Genomic DNA, 16,197 nt, shown 5'->3' with positions numbered 1-16,197 from the left:
CATACTGTTCGCTAAAACATACTTTCTTACTGTTTCAGTTGAGTGCTTCTTATGTGCACTTCTACTAGAATCTCTGCAGAATAATGATGTTGTCTTGTATATGTCAGCTGTCAGTATGAATGGAAGCAACTGCTGCACTGATGTTCATGAGAAGTAAATTGGTAGAGGGTAAATGAGTGATTTGTACTGGAACAAGTGTTTTTGGTGTAATCTATTTTGTCACTGCTTGTTGACCCACTCTGCTCCTTTCTGGAGTAAAATCAAATGAACTGGTGTCAGTCAGTGCCTCCTGTTATTCTTAAACCATGCCATGTGTCCTGTAGAAATGAACAGTAAACCAGAAAAAAAATTAAACTAAGCATAGCTCTGATTTCAAGCTGGTGTTACATGAGTGTATCACCAAGAGATGCAAGAGAAAAGGACCTTGTTGTTGAGCACTGAGCTATGACTCAGAAAAGATGGGTGACATTTCCAGTTTCTCAGATTTTTTGAGACTGCCAGAAAGACAGTGCAATCTTAATGTATCTAAAATTCTTCAACCTATCACAGAAACAATACTGTAACTTGGTAAAAGAAGACTTTTCAAGAATTTCTGTAAAACAACTTAGGAATTTACTAAGTATCCTACAGTTCAGAAGACCTTTTTTCTGTAATAAATGTGGTTCTTTATCTGATGTTTCATTGTTTTCAGATTAAGAACCAGAAAAATGCCAAACATGCCTTTTTTGTCTTAGATTACCTTCAGTGAAGAGTATAGCTTTATCTAAACACGATACCTATCTTTACATATAGATTTTTTCAAAATATAAAATTTAAAATTATCTTACCTGGAGGAGATAGTCTTACCAGATATCCTTGTTATTTAGTTAATCATTTTTGCAAAGCGAAAAAAGTTTAATTTTCCTCTTGTGTCTTTGTCTGTAGATTAGCTTTTAAATAAAAGGAGAATATAAATTTGTTTTCTTTCGTGAAAAGGCCTCTCTGGTGTGGTGAATGAGAATCTCCGGTGTACACCTGTTTAACAATTTAGGTGTGACTATAAAATTTTTCTCAAATGCATATGAAATTTTCTTATGTGTTTAGGGTTTATTTGAGGTTATGATGATATGGGGAAAAGGGGGGAAAAAAAGAAAGGGCTCATCCTGAATCTCTAGGCTACATCCCTGAAAATACCTGAAATTTGAGCTTTTCTGTGTTTGATCACTTATGTAAATTATTTCTGTTCCTCAATTAGATGGGTGTGATTCCATTCTGTTGGGGTTTTTCACATTGACGAGTAGAGGCTCCTAGGAGATTTGCAGATGATGTGCCTGATAGAAAATCTGGCAGGGTGGAAAGATGAAAAGCCTTAAAATTGTAAACATTCCTTTCAAATAGAAAAAACTGTCTACTGTCGTGTAAGATGAGGGAATTTCAGAATAATTTTAATAATGATACCTCAGCATTTACTCTGTAGTGCTTAATAATTTTCTTATCAAAACTATGTTACATCAAGTTTATTAATAAGGCATCATCAATAAAAGTTAGGTCTTTACATGGGAAAACATTTAACAACACACAATTTCCCCTAAATGACTGACATTACAGTTGAGCTGGTAGCCTTCTCTTTGACTTTAATGAAGATTACACTGTGGGCCTTGGAAGAGTCCTTCTTTACATCCATGCCCCACGAGATTTCCCTGGGATTGTTAGATTGCACAGGTTTTCCTTCCTCTGAGACCTAGCTCCACAGCATCCAATTTCATGCTATGGTTTCTAGAAATTTTGTACAGGAGCTGCTTTCAAAGATACTGGTGCTGTTTCAGACTTCACCCATTTTTCACTGTCTCTTCAATGAAAAAAGCTATGAGGGCCTTCCCTTGATGCCATGGAGTCCTGTGCAAGTCATGGACCTCTTCTCTGTAACAGAGGCACTGTGTTCTCTTTGCTAATTGCCCTTTCAATTTGAACTATGTGTTTTCCATGCTATCAAAATAAATGAAAAACTCTTATCATTGGTAACAATGGAGACAATAAGTGATGTGGCATAGCACACTTTTTTTTTCTAGTTGTGTTGAGGGAATTATACAACAATTATAAAACAAATCAAAAAGACATATGGTAGCAAAATGAAGAAAAATCTGGAAAGGAATATTTCAGCAAAAATTTTTATTTTAAGCTTTGTATTGAAGTGTCAGTATATAAAAGTAAAAGCAACGCTCTTTCTGATTTCTCCCTTAGGACAGAACTCCTATTTGAGACTCAGCAGAAACTCCTACATTCTATTTTCCCCATGTGCTCTGTATCTGTCATCATTGCTGTTGAGAAGTATATAATTAACTGCAGCACAGCTCTCTCTCCTTGCTTATCATAGTTAAATCTTAAATTAACTTTTTGAAGCTTAAATGTACCAGGGTTAAATGTCACTTTTTGAAGAAAGAATTGTTTGCATTAGAGAACAAGTGCATTGTGAATAATACATTTTGTTGGAAAAACATAGAATATTGTGTGCTCCGAGATATTTGTGCATTTTGTTTAGATGCACATATGAAATGTAGGTACAATTTATTACCTAGGGCTGCTTACATAGGAATATATTTGGAACAAGGACAGTAAATGGACTGAGAGAAATTGTTAACAAACAGATTGCTCATTGTGCAGCTGTTGTCAGGTAACAGACCAAGGTGAATGTTTTCAGCATTGTAAATTCATCATAAATCAAAGTTTAAAGCTAAATCAGGCAAGCAATTAAAACAAATGTAATTTTTACACCACTCTGGACTTAATGTAATGGTTCCTAATTCCTTTCAGGTGCGTACTGTCTTGCTTAACTGTAAACCTCAGGGAGAGTCAAAGTACTCAATTCCTTTTTGAGCTGAATTATTTCTCAGCTGAAATTGAACAAGACAAAATGCAAGTTCCTATTTTTCCTGTTATCTATCTGATAAGAACTTTCAATCCTAGGTTTCTAGTGTATTAGAACAAAATTTAAACATGGAGTTTATATATTTATTTTCTCTGAACCAGATTAATTCTGGTGTGTGAAGAGGACAGATGGTAATAAATTAAAATTTGCAACTGTGTGCATGCATGTGCACACATGCACTCACACACACTTTTCTGCGTAGTTGCACAGCTCAATATAGAATAATTCTTCAGATGATTTTCAGTATCTGTAAGCTATTTAAATATATATAATTGAACTGTAAAATTACGGTAGCAGCTGTGCCCAGAGATGTATAAAAGGAAGGAGACTCTGTTATTAAATCACAGATATGTCTCCTAATTCTCATTTCAAAATAAAGATAATTATTGGTAAACCAATTGAGGGCTCTGAATAATAACTGTAAACGTACTTGTCAGTCATTTGCAATGAAAGAAAATTCATAATTACATCTATCAGACAGAAATGAATCCACTAAAATTTTCTTAGTTATCAAAAATTAATTCAGGTTTCACCCTAGGGACCTTGATTCTTACTGAAATAGAAAAGCCCCACCACTCCAGCTAGAGTTTTCCCATCTAGAATAAGTATGCACAAGTCTTTGTGTATTAACATTCTCTAATTTACAGTTCCGTTTTGAAAAACAGCAGAAGCAACTGGACCGTGGAATAAATTATCAAGGGAAGTGGTCATGGCAACATCACTTCAGAGAGTGAAGTCTGTGACATTAGCAAGGATGGCTTAACGAACTGCTGTGCCAAATGTAGGTCGAGCTCTATCGTACAGATATTTGGATTATCTGACCCTGAAAACAAGAGACTTCACTTTCTGCTGCCATCAGTCTGTGCTTTTCCTTTCCCCCAGCCTTCCTGTCTCATTCTTGGGCTTTTTCCAGCTGGAGGTGACTGCCAATGGTGGGGGACAGCTGTGTCTATGCCCAGCCCAGGGGTACCAACTTTGTTGGGTTCCTGACTGCCTCCACTGCCTTCCATGTCCCAGGAGAATCCTCATTTTTTGTTTGCCCCACTGAAAAAGGCCATGCACAAACCTCATGAGAACACCAGTCTGACAGCCTGCATTTGCTGGTTCAGTAAAGTAGATGAAGCAAGGGGCCATAAGACAGATCTTCCCAAGTGAAAAAGAATAAAAGGGAGCTGGAATGTTTGAAAAATGTCTGTACCTACAACATAGCCCATTTTGTTAGTGTAGATGTATACCAGGAGTTAGTCAAGCAGGTAGGTGTACTCTTCTGGTTTTGACACCATCATATCACAGTTTTGTTTCTTTTTTTGGCTTTGTGCAGCTGTCCCCACCCCAATGTCAAATTAATTGATGGAATTTTTTAACCTTTGTATATTTCTGCAGCTATGAACATGCAGAGATGAGTACAGCCTCAGTGCCTGGATGCAGCACATGACATGATATGTGTGAATAAATTCTCTGTGAATCTAACAATTCCCTTGGCCTCCTTTCTAAAACCTTTCTTTGGACCAGGAAGCTCCTCAAAGGAGAAAGCGTTAGAAACGTTTCTTTTCTCTCCCTTTCTCTGACCTTCCATTACTGACTAGAGCTAAAAACAAGATAGATATTGAGTCAAATTTTTAGGTCCTGAGCTGGTACCGTCACTTTGTTTCATGCTCTACCCTTACCACAGGATTATACCAGAGGATTCATGCAGAGCTTAGTTGTTTCTTGTTTTTTTTATATTGATGAAAATTTTAATACAAATTACAGCCTTTCTGAAGCTACGAAAGGGTAATTTTACTGAACTACAGTGTTAAAAAGAGTCTTTGCATGATATTTGCAGCAATGTATTTTCTAGCTGAAGACTATAATTACTGTGTCTCTTGTAGATCCTTAATAAAAACAATAAAAAAAAACCACAACAAAACACATCTACAAGAACACTGAAATGAAAATTACCTTGAATATTTTCCTTCCAGACTGCCTTCTTGATTTCATAAGCTGTATCTATGAAATGTGAAATATGAAAGGACAGAGAGACTGAAACTTTCAATAAAAATGGTGTATTTGTCACAATAACAGAACAGATACGTTCCACATGAAAGTGAAAAATGTAGTCTATGCCTCTGCATGTTGTGATAGGTACCATTCTGTAGGAGGTACTAGGTAAGAAGGATTGAGTGGACTTGGACTATGTGATTATATGTGAATGTGTGCCTGTTGCATTTGTTACAAAAATAAACAAATCAAACTTCTGTGCGCTTTAGTTACCTGGAATGCAGTCATAACTTCAGAATGGAATTTACCGCACAAACAGCCACAGAGTAGTATTCAGTCACCAGTTCTGATGGGCAGGCAGGTGTTCAGCCATCTCCAGAAGAGCAGGACTCCATCACACATAGTGCTGAATGGGAAGACAAACACCTCATCACTCCAAATGTTCTCCCTTCTTTCTTCTTCTTGCAGCTTTGTATGCTGAACATGAAGCCATGTGGTTTGGGATATCCCTTTGGTCAGTTGGGGTCAGCTGTCCTGGCTGTGCCCCATCCCAGCTCCTTGTGCATCCCCAGCCCCCTCCCTGGTGGGGTGGTGTGAGGGGCAGAAAAGGCCTTGATGCTGTGTGAGCCCTGCCCAGCAAAAATTAAAACAGAGGGCTTATAAGCAAGCAGGAGAGGGACTTCTAACCAGGGCCTGCAGTGACAGCACAAGGGGCAATGGTTTTAAACTAAAAGAGGGTAAATTTAGATTGAATGTAAGGGAGACACGTAAGTATGGTGAGGCACTTAACAGGTTTTCCAGAGATGTTGTGTGTGCCCCATTTCCTAGAAGCGTTCAAGGCCAGGTTGGAAGGTGACTTGAGCAGCCTGGTCTAGTGGAAGGTGTTCCTGTCCATGGTGGAGGTTTGGAACCAGATGATCTTTAAGGTTTCTTCCAACCAAAACCCTTCTATAGTTGTGTTAATGTCTATGCATTCACTTATCTAGCCAAACCAGTTCAAAACATAAGAACATAATTACTTGTCCTATAGTTTTCTGTTGCCTCTAAAGTGAAAAAAGGCAGACAGAAAAAAATGTAAAAGATCATAGTTCAACTATATTTGCTTTTGGCACATAAATATTTTATTGAATTGAGGCAATTGAGTAGGTCATCATTTTCCAGTCTAAAGCATTTTCTGTATCTTCACTCATTCACTGGAGAAAATAAAATGGGAGGCACCAACATTCCAGAGCAAATAAAATAAATATTTATCTCTATTTTGAATGTGCATGAACTAACATCTCCATATTCTTGTCTTTAACAAAGCTGTACTAGTGTAGGTTGAATAATGACATTATTATTTACTTTCTCATTTTCTTTTAAGGTTGTTTCCTTATTATATTGAATTCTATGAATTTGAATTTTTTAAAAGAATAAAGGAGGACTAGAATTCTATGCATGCTTGTATCCCCTGTGTTCATTTATACCATCACTGAAAAATGTTTGTAAAGTATTACTGAGACTGGCTAACATAATTTTATACTCACACATTTTACTGCAAATGAAAGCAGAAACAGAAGCACAGTATAAATCAAACCATTTATGAGCGGTGGCTATGTGGTGAGAGCCATGTGCTGATAAAGACCTGCCAGCAAACAGATGACTCCATGCCGATCTCTCTCTCAAAAGATGTTCTTTTGGAAGCAATTTTAGGAAGTTGAGACAGTTGTGGACTCTGGCCACTGAGCTTAGAAAGATGCCTTCCAGCTTCTCAAGTCTTCAGAAAGGCAAATCAGGGAAAGACATGCCCAGTCATTCCTACTAGGAACTGAATTTGTGGTTTGAGACAATTTTACAACCTTTTACTCATACATTATCATTTCATGTTTGTTTAAGTACGTCAGCTAATTATACCAAAGCCATTCTCACCTTGTCAACATCTTCTGGTACTGATTTACTGGTTCTGTAGGATTTCGACTTCCTTTCACAGAAGCAAGGGAATTTGTTCAAAGCAAAGAAAAAACTAACTTCACCTACATTCTTATCACCACAAGAGGTGGTTTTGTACCCCGCAATTATTGAATAGTGTGTCTCTGAGCATTGTGCAGATAACAGCTGCAGTATTATTAGTGGGAAACAGTTCAATTACTACTTACTGACAAGCTGTTTTGTTTGTGTGAGCTCTTTTCTTAAAAAGCATGCAAATAGACTAACAGAACATTTCTCTTGCTTTTTCCCATTTATTGTTAAAGAATATGTACATTATAATTTTAAATACCTGTTTCTAATACTAACGTAAAAAAATATTGCTTTAAAGAGGTTTAAAACAGATTTACATAGAATCTTATATGTTCATGATGTATTTGAAAAATACAAAAGTACTAAGTGTTCTAGGGGTACAGTTGAGCAACAGATTTGGGTTTTATGCTTATTCAATAAAATTGTTCGTTACAGGTAGTGTAAGTAGTAAAACCTGTACTTAAGGATGTCTACTAGTTTCCATTAAAAGATTCAGTTTTTAATTGCTTTTAGTCTTGTCAAACCTAAAGTACTGTTTAGATTGGAATTTTTCATACTATGCCTAGTAAAGAGAGAAATTGCAGAGGAAATAGAATTTTAAATACTTCAGTCTTTGCCCAGAAAGATACTTTGGAAAATATTTTGATTCCTCATATAAATAAGTCTCTAAAGCAGAGATATTTTTCTTTCTTTTGAAATATGTAATGTTTTCTTATTTTGTTATGCATAATAAAGTAAGCACAATTAAAAAAAAATAAATTTGTTGATGTTTTCTCAAACTTGGCCAACTGATAAAAGTTTAAAAAATTACAGTATGCAAATGTCAATTAATGTGCTGCTCTGCCTTCTGTGACCCATCCACTCAGCTGATTTATGTGAACTAGTTTGGACTGGGAATATAGAATATACCCAGGCTGTTGTCACAGTAACTGGTAGCAACAGGGGGAATGCAAGAAGAATTCAATTACAGAAAGTTTACAGGAAAGCAGGGCTGCTTGACTTCAGAGAGTCCACTGCTTACCACTTTTGGAAACCTGAGTGTATTTGTTTGCTCCAGGGAAGTGGGAGGAGCTGCTGAGAGCTGAAGCCAGTGAGTTATGAGAGCTCAGTGAAGTCACCAAGTGGACAGAGAAGAGGCACTTGTTGGTGTAAGGATAAGGATGGCCAAGTTCCCCTGAGGAAACAGCACTTGGTGTCCTTCCCTTTTGCTAAGTGCCTGATGCCACCCCCTCTGCTGCCTTCTTCACCTTCCTCCCAGAGATGTCCTATGCAAATTGCTTCCTGGAGGGCTAGGTTAACTAGACTGGCACTTGCAAAGGTGGAGCATGAGGGATAGTGATCCAGGTGGAGGAGGAGGATGTTGTCACATGTGACTGCAGTCAAGAAGGGACATGAAAATGGTCAAAACCTGACTAGGCTGCAGTGCCTTCCTGATAAATTATCAACATGATTATGCCAGAAGTACTGTGGAGTGCCACAGATCAGGGAGCTGCTAAGGTAACAAGTGGCATTCTCAGGAGGGATGGGTGTGTGGAATATCAAGATCTTAGCCAGCAGAAAAGGAGAAGGGTTGGATAGCTCAACAGTGGTAGAAGGATTTTGAAGGAGAACAGGAAATGGCCGAAGGTGCTGGCATGGTATAGAAATGAAGGGAGGAAGAGCAGAAGGAAGAACTAAGAAGAGGAACATGAGAAAAAGCATGTTGAAGCGATAAAAGAGGGATGAGGTCAGGAAGGCAAGAGACTCAGAGAGAGATGGGTCCCTAGAATGGAATAAAAAGAAAGAGCATGGTGTCTCTTCCATCACTCCAGAAGTTTTGCACTGAAGACAAATGCAAAGAGGAGAGTCTGAGAATAGACAGCTCCAGATGTGTTTTCCCCCCATGAAGACTGTACACTCACAGAATGTATGTCAAAGAAATTATTAGAGAAGTAGTTATACAATACATAATTGTGTGATCATAAGTATGGTCACACCTCTACTCAAGATCCTGATCTTATGAATTATAAAGAAAAAATAGGAGTAAGGGCAGTAGCAGGGCAATAATAAAAATATTAATGAGTTAGTGAACTGAGTATCTCTGTTGTATCTATTCAGAAGCTCAGAGAAGAAGATGAGGGCTGACCAAAAATAAAGTGACACCCTAGAGGAGTGCAGGGTGTCCTTGCTTTTGCCACTGAGTGCCTTTGAGAGTGGCTGGACGGTTCACTTAAACAAGACTGTCAGTATGTGAGTTTGGGTATGTCAAAGAACTCAGTCTGTTTAGCAGAAAAGAATGAGGAGCTCTGCTTTCATAATTTAGAGAGGTAAAATGCTATCAAAATAGTAAGTATTCTGAAAAAAATCACCTCTGAGCATTTCAAATTAGCACTCTGAAAAATGGATGCTTTGGATCATTTTGGCCTTAAGCTATTTTTGACAATTCTCCAGGTACGAAATGGAGTTACCTCACAGAAGGACTGTGTAGATAATTTCATTAGCATGTTTTAAAAATGCATCGGATGCACTGGCAAGCATTTAGAAAAGCTCATGAGAGAATGAACAATTCTTTGTGCTTCAGTAAATAATGGATGGATCCACGCACCTAGAATAATGAAGAAGAAGCAAATAAAATAACATCGAGATATCCTGTCAAAGGATACTCTCTATCCTTGCACTACAGCAGACAATGTTCTGAGCAAAAAAAGTATATATGTCTTTCAATCAAAACTATATTGGGATGTAGGAAGCCTAGTTAATGTAGCCTGAGCCAATTTTTCAATTTCAATATGCATTTCAGGAGTGGAACAAAATGCATTTTTATGTAACACTAGAGATTTCCATCGCTACTTAATTCTTTGGTGTGAATACAGCAAGTATGGTTCCAGAAAGGTTTCATAGTTTCATTAAAAGAAAATGTCTTCTTTTGGGCCTTCACTGAGATGGAGGTAAAGGTCTCGTTTAGTTTCAGAGATGGGAAGACTGAAGCTGTTTATTATGCTCTATATACAGTACTTTTCTGAATTTTTTATCATTATTATGACTATTTAATAAAAGTCAGAACTTGCAACTACATTGTTTTGTAAAAATTTTGTTGTTTTTTAAATGAATAATATCATCTGTGTGTATCTTTGGCACACATCTCAAATTTTCTCTTTTAAAAAGCACTGTATTTAGTTATTCCATCTCAAATAATAATCTTATCTTGGAATATATTGTTGTTCTATCATGAGGAAACTAAGATAAATGTGAACCTCTTTTCTTATAATTTCTCTGCACATTGCACAAACAACTTTTGGCAACGCAGATTTGACAGCACTTCAATATTTTTAAAAGATTTCAGTGAAATAATAAATCCCTGTGCTTAGCTTCTCTACTCAGCAGTTTCACCATGATCTCTAGTTACAAACAAAAGTTTATACTCTAATCTTTGAGGACAGCTTATGTAAAAGAAAACACTCTTGAAGCAAAATAGTGACGTAGTTAGCTGTGTCATTAAAACCTTCCCGAACATAATAACCACTCTCAGGCACACAGCATTACAGACTACTGCGCTTCTTTCAGTTTTAAATTACAGAAAGGCTCAGACTATGTTATCTGAAAGTCTTTGCATAGAGTTAGCAGTGACCACCTATTCCATAAAAAGGTCATCATTTCGTAATAATTCAAAGTGGTGCCAAGCTGACAGTTCATAAGAGTTATAATTTTTAATATAGGAAAGTAATTTATTATTTACTTTCCATGTCTTAATTCATTGTTATTATGAGTGAAAGAGAGCTCAGAAAATGAAGACAGGCTTCTGTAAATTGCCTCAAGTGTCTGTTCAGTTCAGCCATGAGAGGATATAGAAAATTTACCGCTTAGTACTTACTTTTGGTTACTCATTACTTATTCATAGAGATTATGTAAACTCAACTTTGGGTTTTGAATAGTGTCATGCATATGTTTACAGGAAGCACAATATGTACTTGTATACATTGCTTTTATGTGTTATGTTGGGTTTTTTTGAGAGTTTAAAACAGAATTCATGATCTGAGAATTAATGAAGCCCTCAAAAGACACAGCAGCTTCAACTATATAAGAAGAAATTTAATAGCACGTGAATATCTGTGGCACGTCCCTTGCAGCCCAAGTTATTCTGTGATTCTATCATTCTATGAAAATATCAATGGAAGATTATTTATAAAAACATCACTGCTCTACATCACTTCAATTATTATTAGCTTCGGAGCACATTCTTCTTTAGCATAATCAGAATTCTGCCTTCTATTTTTAAACAAACTGGTACACTTCAGTTTGAGATTCTGAAATCAACAAATACGTTCTGCAGAGCTCCTTGTCTACTGGGAGGCTCTGTTTTCTACTTTGAGAACAGTTGTCTCACTGAAGAAATACTCAGAGATACACTGACATGAATGAGATTGCTCATGGTCCTGTAGCACTGTTTCCTCTTTTCAGATAATAAAATATCGATTGAGGCCCCAAGAATAATTAAGTGCAATAAATCACCACCTAATATACATATATGAAACAAAAGTAGATTTTCTGAAATTAAATATATTTACATTATAATATGTTTTGTAATTAATATACACGACCTAAAGGGAAGAAGATAAATGTGGTCAGATTCATGACAGTCCTGAACTGGTTAGTGTGATTTTGCATTAGGGCAAGTATGTGGGGGCTTCTTAAGCAATACAGTGTGGCAATATATTGTGGAATATTTGAAGACACAGTTTTAATGGTACTATACCAATTCATAGTAGGAGATAGGTCACCTACATCATGTCCTAAATACTTTATAGCCTTATGTAAGCAACAAATATTTGAAGAGCAAAAATATGAATCTCTCTGAAGAACAGAGAGCTCACATAACAATCTTGTTTTCTTGTTGCTTAGTTGTCGTGCTTGAAATAAGCTAAAATATGAAAAAAATCCACAATAAAATACATTAAATTTGAAATTAAATATAAAACTATGCAATGGTAAAGTTTCATATCACTAATTGTCTTTCAGGCACAGGACAGTCTAACTTCCTTATTCTAACAAAACCAGAATTCCCCTGCCTTTGGAAATGAGTGTTTCAGTTGAAATATTAACAGGAATCCTGAGGAAAAACAGTAGCTGCCTTAACCACAATGCAAAGCATGAAAACACAGAGTATGTAGGATGTGTAAAGATGGGAGTAATCTAGTTAAGATACCCATGGATGTAGTAATGAGTACATTTTATGAAGGATCATCTTTCGAGTAACTTTGCTTTCACTGAAATCAGCAGCAAAATTCCAGCAAATTCCCCGGGATAGTACAAGGCAGGGAGTCTTTGAAAGACATGCCTTGAAGACGTGAGAAACGTTCTTCATTAACAGTCCTTTTAATCCACAGAATATCTTCTTCTCCTTGTTTTTTTGTGCATCTTTAAAATGTGGGATGCAAGCCTACTTCTGACTGTGAAGCTGAGGTGTGTTTCCTATCTGTACCCATACACCATGCTGGGTGCAGCTCAGCACTGCACTGATCTGCTCCTTGCTTTGCTTTCCAGGGAAAGGCACCAGCACTGTGCAGAGCAGAAGGGAGTGCAGCAGTCCTTGGCCAGGATCTCATCACAGTCACTGATATCCTGAGCAAACAGTGTTCACCTGCCAGTTTAGATCCTGTTTGGGACGAGCCTCTGGCAAGTCAGGCCTAGAACTAGAGACAGGACATACAGAAAAAAGTGCAGAAATTTCATAATTTCATACATACATGCCCGTATGTATACATATATGTACACATCTATGTGTATGCATTTAGCTTTTCCTATACAGAGAGGAAAAGCTCTTTTTTAACCTAGGTGAAAAGTTTTCCTGTTAATGGCATGAAAATACAAATCCTCAGGATAGCTAAACAGCACACTCGAAAAGAATAAATATTAGAAACGATATCAGTGGAATGTTGTTAAACTCAAATGGACCGTTACATTGCCACCTGAAAGTCTTATTTACATTAAAATTTGTGGAAAAGGAACTGAAAATTATATTCTGGCATAGATATGCAAAATTATCAGCTGCTTAGAAAGGAAGTAGTATTCATTCACATTTGCAAGCTTAATTATCTCAGAGTTAAAATTAGTTTTAACCATTTGATCATTAATCTGAATAAATAAAGACACTTGTTTTCTGTACCTCTAGGGTTACGTTTCTCTCAAATCTTCAGAACCATCAGAGAGAACATGTACATTGATACTCAGCTTCAGAAAGTAGAGCTATGAGCATAACCTGATGTTTTAAATTTCAGCCAACAACAATTCAAACTTTCAATGCAAGCTCAAAAAAACATGCCTACAATTTCAGTGGTTCAAAGTAGTCCAGGAGATTTCAGGTTCACCTGTGTATAAAATCACAGTGGTTAGGTGATAGTGGGCAGCCAGCCTACTAGTGATTTTGTGGAATCAATATGCTAATATGAGACAAAAGATTAATGTGGCCTTTTAATCAAGGAAATGGACTTGGAATTGAGACATCCAGTACAATTCAGGGGGCCTTTACATTGAGCTTAAATACATTTTCTGTCTGTCTATGAGCAATTCTTACATTTTCCTGTCTTTTTTTTTTTTTTTTTTTTTTGGTGTGTTTTGTGTGGTTTAAAACTATTAAGGACAGAGGTTGTGAAAAGAGAATTTTCTTGCTTTCCCAGCAAGAGGGAGAAGTGATAGCCATCACTCTGCAAAGGGAATGTCAAGCAGGAAAGACTACTTGAAAACTACCAGCTATTAAAAAAGGCCCTTGATATCGGTAAAGAAAGAGTGTGAGGCTTCCTATTCAAAAATTCTAAACTTTGAAGTCAGTGAACTCAAAAGTGAAGAATTGGTGGTTATGGAAACATGTTATCTGAAACAGATGTGCTTTTTCTAAGTGTGGCTTTTCATCCACTTTTTCTAGATTGAGATACTTGAAGCTCATAAGTAGCCAAATCTCAGCTTCAAATTAAGTTGTACCTCCATGCACCTTTTGGAAGGTAGCTCCAAGTGACACAATCATAATTTCTTGTGATTTTATAAAAATGCAAAATTTCAGATTAACTTACCTCCATTTGGCTTCTTAGTGAGAGCAGTATTTAAAATTGGTAACTTTGGATGCGCAATGAATATGCTGATCCATCACTACCTCTATTCCAGTCCCCTAAGCATTTGCTTTTCATTCTGGTTAAATGCAGTGAGCAGCAAGCCAAATTGAGGTAAGTCACTTGAAATCTTGTTTAATCTCTGGTCAGGCAAAGTTAGCTGATAAAAGGATCAGCTACTGACTTCCAGTTGCATTGAGGTTATTCACATAAACAACAGCTGAAGATGTAGCTCTAGAGTATTTTATATGTTTCTACCACCTGTGCCTGTCTGAGAGAATCATCTTACAAATGGCAAACTATAAGAATTACTAAGTGAGGCTTTGAATCTACTTTTCCTCCTGTTTTTGTCATGTCCTCTATTTTCTGAGGACCAGATGTTAAAGTCTCTATTTTTTCCAAATCTATCATTCAGAGTAAATAATAACTATGATAGTATTTTACTTAGACTAAAATAGACACTGTATCTGAAGCTGAGATCAATCAATAGTGTCATCCAGCAGAAAAAAAAAGAATAAAAAATTCTACAGGATCAAACTTTTCAAATGTTCCTGATATGTAAAATTAATATGGTTGTTGTGTTCCAGTACCGACACATTACAAACACAAATAACAGATGTTTTCAAAAATAGGCCAGAGACAAAACACTCTGACAACCTCCAGCAATGACAGAATCTGGCAAGACACAGGGTGCTAAATTGAGGTGTCTTGTGCCCAGTGAGACTCTCTGTGCATCTGAAGCACTCACCTGGGGCTGTTGTCCATGCCGACCTAAAGGGTTCCCATAGCCTGGATTGGCAAAGCTCAAGAATACTAAAAATGGCACTAAATGCTCTGTGTTTATAATGGAATTCATGGGCTTGCAGGGAGATCAGCATCTGCCCTGTGATTTAGGGAACAGTATTAACAAAATAGAAGTTGAAACTGCCTCCCACAGAGACAAAGGAAACTAGACTAAACAGATTTCTCTAATCAAGGAACTTGACAAGACACAAGTTTCTGTCTTTGCAGCTGCATACCTTTGAGTAAACCACACATGCTTTTGAAGGCATCAATTTACTTTGCCAGCACTGTAGTGATTCTGGAAGTATTATATCATTGAATCATAGAATCATAGAATGGTTGGGTTGGAAGGGACCTTAAAGATCATCTAGTTCTAAACCCCCATCACAGGCAGGACCACCTTCCACTAGACCAGCTTACTCAAAGTCTCGTCCAACCTGGCCTTGAACACTTCCAGGGGATGGGGCATCCACAGATTCTTTGGGGAACCTGTTCCAATGTTTCACCATCCTCACAGGAAAGGATTTCTTCCTAATATCTAATCTAAATCGACCCTCCTTCATCTTAAGATGATTCCTCCCTTGTCTTATCACTACCTGCCCTTGGAAAAAAACCCTCTCCAGCTCTCTTGCAGGCCCCTCCAGCTACTGGAAGGTGCTATAAGCTTCTCCGAGCTGACAACCCCAACTCTCTCAGGCTTTTCTCATAGGAGAGAAGTTTCATTCCTCTAATACTCTTGGTGGCCCTCCTCCAACAAGTCTATGTCCTTGTGCTGAGGACCCCAGAGCTGGTCGCAGATATATTTGATTACATGTCAAATACATTTGGTCTGTCAGTGTGCCCTGGTCTGAGGTTGGCAAAATGACCAGATCACAGAATATTCTTATTTGAAAGGGACCCACAAGGATCCCCAAGTTCAGCTCTACAGTGAATGGTCCATACAGGGATTGAACCCACAACCTTGGTGTTATTAGCACCATGCTCCAACTGAGCTACTCTCAGTGATGTGCTCCATGGAAAGGGAGAGAAGAGTACTCAAACCTGCCCCCACAAGAGCATGCTTGCACATGTGTAAACGGACTCAAAAATACAACTAAAACTCCAACCAGCAGCATAGGTTGAAAAGGCCAAATAGTTTTTGTTTTCAAAGGAATGTTTCCAATTTGTGTGAAATAATCAAGCATCTGTCATTCCTTAAGCTGTGGCTCTCAAGATTTCTGAGAGATTTTTGCCAGCTAATCTGCAAAGGAGCAAACACTTTGTAGCATGCCTTCTGTGCGTCTGCTTTTCCTCTTTCTTCGTCAGGATTTCTTTTGGTGTAAATTCAGTACTAAATAAATTTGTAGGGCACAACAGAACTGAAGAAGTTAACCTATGCAAAGTTGTAAAGAGACTTGAGAAATAAATTGAGATATGCAAAGACATTTTTTGTATACTAGCTACATTCAAGTA

Source organism: Aphelocoma coerulescens, chromosome 1A (assembly GCF_041296385.1).
Source record: "Aphelocoma coerulescens isolate FSJ_1873_10779 chromosome 1A, UR_Acoe_1.0, whole genome shotgun sequence".
NCBI lineage: Eukaryota > Metazoa > Chordata > Aves > Passeriformes > Corvidae > Aphelocoma > Aphelocoma coerulescens.
The sequence above is the reverse complement of the archived record's forward strand: the minus strand, read 5'-3'. Positions refer to the sequence as shown.